The 6908-nt window shown below is 35.8% G+C and overlaps 1 long non-coding RNA gene across 1 annotated transcript; it reads left to right on the top strand.

Annotated features, from left to right (window-relative positions):
* The first annotated feature begins 605 nt into the window (after nucleotides 1-605).
* LOC107057880 (uncharacterized) lies at nucleotides 606-5205 on the top strand. Its single transcript, XR_001471613.1, has 2 exons — nucleotides 606-1220; nucleotides 3133-5205. It is a non-coding gene; the product is annotated as an uncharacterized lncRNA (long non-coding RNA).
* The last annotated feature ends 1703 nt before the right edge of the window (nucleotides 5206-6908 follow it).

Consider the following 6908-nt stretch of genomic DNA (forward strand, 5'->3'; position numbering starts at 1 on the left):
TAAGCAAATTCAAGCAGTAAAATTTTATTTTAAAATAAAATTATCAACTTCTAGCAATAAGTTTATAGTTTTAACTTATTATTCTATTTTAAAATTTTGGCATTGGTAACTTATATTATATATATATATATTCACATATAGGTATATACTATCTTTTAATTATTTATTAGAATTCAAATTCATTAATTAGAAAATATGAATAACATTACGCAAAACTAAAATAAAAAAGAGAAATGAATTTAAATACAATTAAGAATGAGATCCTAAGATAATGTTTTAAGAAATATTTAATAGATATATTGTGAATAGTAAAAGAATTATTAGAGAAATAATCATATCAAGAAAAAAGACGATTACTAACTTTTAGCTCAAAAAGTTAAAAAACCACTTTAAAAGACGTGAGGAATTTATTTATTTTTTCAAAAAAAATGAAGTAAGGCCTCTTATAAAGTTTATGTTTAGGCCACAAGTGCCATTTTATCTGGTCTTCGCACGATTACTACGTGTCAATTATATTTGAATCCAATTATACGATGATATATATAATAGGCCTTAAATACTTTTATCATTGTATTTTCCTACACGACTCATGAGGAGGAGGATTTTGCATTAGATTTTGCACGCATGAAGGCAGAGGGAGGAAGGGACATTGGGTAATAGGGGAGACTTAGTAGGCAAGTCAGGAGGGGATGGGGAAGGGAAGGCTAGAAATTTCACTAGTTTTAAAAAATAATGTTGTTGACTCCCTAATTGGAGACTCCACAACATATCATTGCCTTAAACACATTAGATCTCAACCTCAAACAACTCTTTCTTCTCTCAACTTCCAATGGCGTATCAGTTACACCATCACACAACATCAAACACAAGTTCGATGCTTATACCGTCGACGTGAGGGTGCAAAAAGACGAAACCATCTTTCTTTATATGTCAACTTTATTCAATTCTTTGTGTATATGTTTTACGGCGGAGAAACCCTAGTCCTTTAAGGTGATTCCATCGACTAGTTGCATCATGTCATCAGAGAATCCAACGAATCACTGAAATTCGATCAATCCAATTGACCTTCAGAGTATCATCTATGGAGCATCGATTACTCTATGGTGGGATACACCTTCATTTTCTCCAAATGATATTAGAGAGTGATATCCAAAACGCCGACACCCTGCAACTCTTTGGGAAAATGTGAAGCAGACACCATCCTCAACACGTCAAGACTGGTAAATGAATTAAACTCACGTATTCATGACCTATGCAACTGCATCTCCTAGTATTTATTTACACTTCTATTTTCAGGGGCTCTGACAAAGATTTATATATTTCCTTTTATATTTGAAAACAAGTTGCTCATGGATGCATTTGTCAATTTATAGATTTATGTAAGACACTTTTCCCCAACCCATAACTATATATAGGGAGTGTGCTTGTAACAACCTGAGCCATCGTTATTCAAAAGACATCTTGTGCGGAGTCTCGAGAATTCTTGTAATACGACGTGCCAATTTAAAATTGGGATGACATAAAAAAAATCTAAGAATTTGAAAATAAGACTCCGACTGATGTCATCCCTCCATAGTGGGAACTTTCCCGCTATGGCGGCGTGATGGCCGCTATAGCAGGGTCAGCGGGGCAGAAACTCAGAAACACAATTTTTTTTAATTTCTCTCTTTCTCTTTAGTGGTAAAACAGACGAAGGTTACTTAAAAAATCCTCAAAAAAAACTGCTCTAATTTTGGGGACAGGGGAGAGGAGGGATTCTAGTGCAAGGTGGGTCATACCCACAATTTTTTGGTCTATGACCTTGAGGATTCTCCCCTACGGAGCGTCGTGTTCAGAGTTCTTCAGTGGTTAATTTGCATCCATATAGGCTAGGTTTTAAATGAGTAGCTAAATCTATCTTCATTTACTTTATACCTTGTAAATTGTCGGAATTACATGTATAAGACTTCGATCATGGAGTCTGTATGACTTAATATGGAGTTAGTTATGGTTTAAGATGATAACGAATTTGATTAACTAATGTTAACCTTGTGATGATTTTGGGTGGGATGTTGAGGGAAAGTGAGTGGTGTGTAATCGGGTTCCAAGTGGAAAACTATCTGGAAAGAGTGTCCGGGTGTAAGTGATGGTTGTTGTTTCCCAAGTTTATTTATGTATGCATTCTGACTATCTCTATAGTGAAACTTGTATAATGCATGTTGGGGGAATTATATGGGCTTAATGTGAAGTGATGAATTATTGACTATCTCATGCGATGAAGGTGTTTAGTTTACTTGTTTTTACAAGTGTGTTTGTATTTCATTGTGATTTTGGTTGTGTGTGTGAGATTAATGGTTGGCTCGAGTACCACTTTTGGTACAGGATATTCCCATGGTTGGCTCGGGTACGTACCACGCTATATGGTTGGCTTGGGTACCACGCGAGTACAAATTACTAATGGTTGGCTTGGGTAGCACGCCTTGTACATTTTTTATTATCCTTTTGTATGTGGTTTCATGAGAGAATCATGTTTACTTCTTCTTAATGTGATTGTTACATGTTTGTCCGTGAGTGGCCTCGATTTGTATTTAAATACTGGGATGGTTCCTGTTTAGATCGGGATTACATGTTAAACACTGTAGATGATATCTTAGAGATTCTTGGTGGTATGCGTTACTTGAATGATTTGATGAATCAACTATTTCTTGTTGTAGCGTCGTTGATCATGTTATTTGTGAATGTTAAGTCCATGTGGATTTGAACCCTGGTCTCAAGGGTGGTATATACAGCTTGTACCAGTAGCACAAGGGCACTTTTATGTTTATCATGGGTGCACTATTAAGTATATCCTAATTTCTACCAATTTTTCAAAATAGATATACATATATACATATGATTTTTTCAAAAGTTACCGGGTGCACGTGCACCCCTTCTCCATAGTGTGGGTCCACTTCTGGATTCAGTGCTATGGTCAGAGAAAGTAAGTTCAGGTGTTGAAGTTCTATATATTGTCTTGTTTGAAAATCATAGTCAAGTATGTTGACCCTATTCCCTGTGTTGTTCAATAACCTTAAACACATTGCATTAGTCCGGGCATGAACTTGTTAATCTGATTTTCTGCTGCTAGGACCTATTGTTGTCTCTATTCTGCAGGACGTTATGTGTGGTTGCCCTTCTGCAGTTAATGAAATAACTCTGGCACTGGTTATGGCTCTGCCGCATACATTTACTATGAGCTCTCGAACTATCTGAGTTTCAAGGATTGGTATGTGCTTTTCATGCTTGAAATATTGCTGAATCAAATAGCTTTGACCCCTCAGACATGTTTGGTATTTTCTATCCTCTTACTATCTTAGCAACGGCATCTGAAACAAGGTGATAAAATATGAAGCATGTGTTATCCTCACACGTGGAGGCTGATGAATGAATTGGACTCGCTTATTCATGACCTATGCAACTGCAATGATTAATACAAATATCACTCATATGACCAAGATGCTTAGCATGTTTCTCACAACGACCCCAAAGGATGACACAAGTAGGTCTATGGAAATCTTCTAGTATTTGTAAATTCCTCTATTCCTGTTGCTCTGGTAAAGGTTTATATGTCTCCTTCTATATTTAGCAAACAAGTCTTCATGGATGCATTTGTCAATATATAGATTAAAGTAAGACACTTTCCTCAACCCCGTATCGTATATAGGCAGTGTGTTCCTATATTGTTAGAAAATCAGCAATTAGTTTTTTTCTCTCTGTATATATTAATCACAACTTTATTAGTCTTTTTCCATTTCTTTGTGTCTGTGTCGACATAGAAAAAATCGCCCCTCATCCTAAACGCAACGGAAACAACTCTCAGCAATCGGTGGTGAATGTAGTGGCAGCGGCTCAGTCCACTGAATACCCCTCCAACCATCTCCTTGAGCAGTTGCAGATGTTCTTAGCCTACCAACGCCAGGAATCGAGCATCCAGAAGATCATAAAAGCTGACAAGGATATCTGCATGATCTCCATTGAAGAACCATTTTGTCTGCCAAAACTTGTGAGCTCTTCATTCTTGATCTCACCATTCATTCCTGGTATCATGCTGAGGAAAACAAGTGACGGACTCTGCAGAAGAACGACATCACTGCTGTAAGTCTTGATGGTGGTTCTTGAAATCGCTAAGCTGCTCAATTTCCTAGATCTGGTAGGTCCAGAATATCCCCATCTGTTCTTTCTGCTGCTCAAAGAGATGATTGTAGGGGTACTCAGCAGACTGAGCTACTGCCACTACATTCACCGTTGATAGCTGAGAGTTGCTTTACATGGCGTATTGGACGAGGGGAGATTTTTTCTATGTTAACACATACACAGAGATATGGAAGAAGTAAACTAATTACAGATTTTCAAAATCTGATGAAGGTATATGTGCTGATGCTTGAAGTACAGTACAACTACTAGCTGTAGGCAAATTAGGGGATGCATAAACATGAGAAACTCACACACATTACTGCCTGATAACCGCATAAACTCAGTTGATCACACACTCTATTCTAAAGCACGTGATTACCTTGTTTCCAAGGCGTGAACAAATGGAAAAGCATTCTGCAATGTCAAAACATTTTAAACATCATAAACACCAACAACCCCTCTCAGAAGCTTACAAAACTCTAACAATATAGAAGCACACTGCCTATATACGGTTACAGGGTAGGGGAAAAGTGTCTTAGATGAATCTACAAATTTACAAATGCATCCATGAGCAGCTTGTTTGTTAATATAGTAAGAGGCGCATAGAGCTTTACCAGAGCCGCAGGATCAAAGGAGTGAACAAATATTAGGAGATATTCTTCAGATTTACTAGTGTCATCCTTTGGGATCATTGTGAGAAACATGACAAACATCTTCATCATACGAGCGACATTGGTATTAGTATTAGTTCGCTCAGTAATGACCTTTTCCAGTTCATGAAGGAGAAAGGCCATCATCTATCAATTATGACCTTTTCCAGTTGTTAAGTCTATATGATATGATTATTGTTGGTCTTTTGTTTTGTAAAGTTGACAATATTACCTCTTCCCTGGGGAAGACAATTGGGTTTGGCCTCTCTATAATTCTAACTTTTAGGTTGCCTCAAGTACTTGCTAACTTGATCAGATTATGAGGTATTTGATTGAATTTGTAATCATGAGATTTATGTATGTATTTCCTTTTAATCATTATCCTAATCTGATATATATGTTATTGCGCAAAGTGGATTTAACATAACCATCCCTGATGAACTGGAGACTACGTGCAGGCATGTTCTATAACTATCGACTTAAGACATAACTTAATCGCTTTAAACATGATTTCAAACTTGAGAAATGATTTGATATACCTTTATTTATGAGACGATGGTTTTGAAAGAATTAAACTAGTGAGTCATTTTCAATCATTTGTGTTTGTCCTATGGGCAAGTTGTGTTATTCTAGAGGACAAATAAGCGTTATAGATCTTAATGAATCACCTTCAATCAACTTGTGTCAGTACATAGAGAGATTTACCTCTTCGGGTTAATTACCCCGATGAAACAAGAATTCTTAAAAGTATGACTCTCCCGACTTGATTCTCTTGGAAGTGTGGCACCTGATTGACTTGATTCGCCTTAAAGTATGACACCATATTGATTTATTTTTTCCTTGAGTTGTGTTTACTTATTGATAAGTCCTCTATTTGACATGATTGTTGAGCTATTTGACTCAATTTATGCCTTAAATAGTTTGACAAGACTTTTGAATAAAATGACTTGAAATTGATAAAAAATTTCATCACCGACGATTTTAGTAAGTTTCATGATTTACTCTATCATTGAATTTTAATTGTTTTACAATAAGTTGCATGTATTATTTTAGATGAATTTCTGTCCCAAGGCACTCAGTGAGTACCCAATACTCAGGCATACCACCAGTGTGTTTGGTGATATGTTAGGTATAGGAGAGGAGCAGATTTCTAAGGATTGCATTGCTTAGGAGGGACTTGCATCAGATAAACTATTGGTGAGCCCACATTCTTACTCATGAGACTCCCTACTTTTCTGCTTTATTAAATTTTTGAGTTTCGTCTGGAGTTAGAAATTAATCTTTAATAGAGGCCTCATGGATAGATGTTGTGTCGTGGTTACTAAATGAGTCATTATTGCTTTCCATATGAGACATACTATTTCGCTAAGTTGATTTATATATCATAACTTTTGCTTTATATTTATATTATTATTTCTTTTAGTAATTTGTCTTAATGATGCATAAATTGGCTAATAACCCTAAGTAATTAGTAGAGAAATCGCGTGACTGTCATATCTCTAAGGTGCTTCCAATGTGATTTTTTAGAGCATTGCGCTTATTGTGTCAGGGTCAGGTTTGAAGTGTGACAAACTTGATATCATATCTTAGGATTAGGAGTATCTTGAATCTATCTGTCGAGTTGTGTCTAGTGGAGTCATCCTCTTAAATCATGATCACATGTATGACTAAAATACTCCAACGACATAAATATATGTTTTTCATTCTCTTGATTCTAGATTCTAAATGCTGAAAATTGGTGGAGTGACCGACTCCAAACTGATACATGAAGGTTGTACTAATTTGATGAACATGCCTGCATATTAAGGGTGTGTTTGGTATGAAGGAGAAAATGTTTTCCAATTTTCTCATGTTTGGTTGGATTAAATGTTTTGGAAAATGTTTTCCAAATCAACTCATTTTCCTCAAATTTAAGGAAAATAACTTTCCTTCAAAACTTAAGGAAAACATTTTCCAAAACTCTCTTCCAACTTTAAATTACAATTATTTTTTGTTGAAAAATTCAATTTATTTTGTCCCTACCCTCAAACCAACCCCCCAAAAAAAAATTAAAAAAATTTAAAGTTTACTTTTCAATTCAATTTTTTTACCCCACCCTCACCCCTA

The sequence above is a fragment of the Solanum tuberosum genome, unplaced genomic scaffold, assembly GCF_000226075.1.
Source record: "Solanum tuberosum cultivar DM 1-3 516 R44 unplaced genomic scaffold, SolTub_3.0 scf00398, whole genome shotgun sequence".
NCBI lineage: Eukaryota > Viridiplantae > Streptophyta > Magnoliopsida > Solanales > Solanaceae > Solanum > Solanum tuberosum.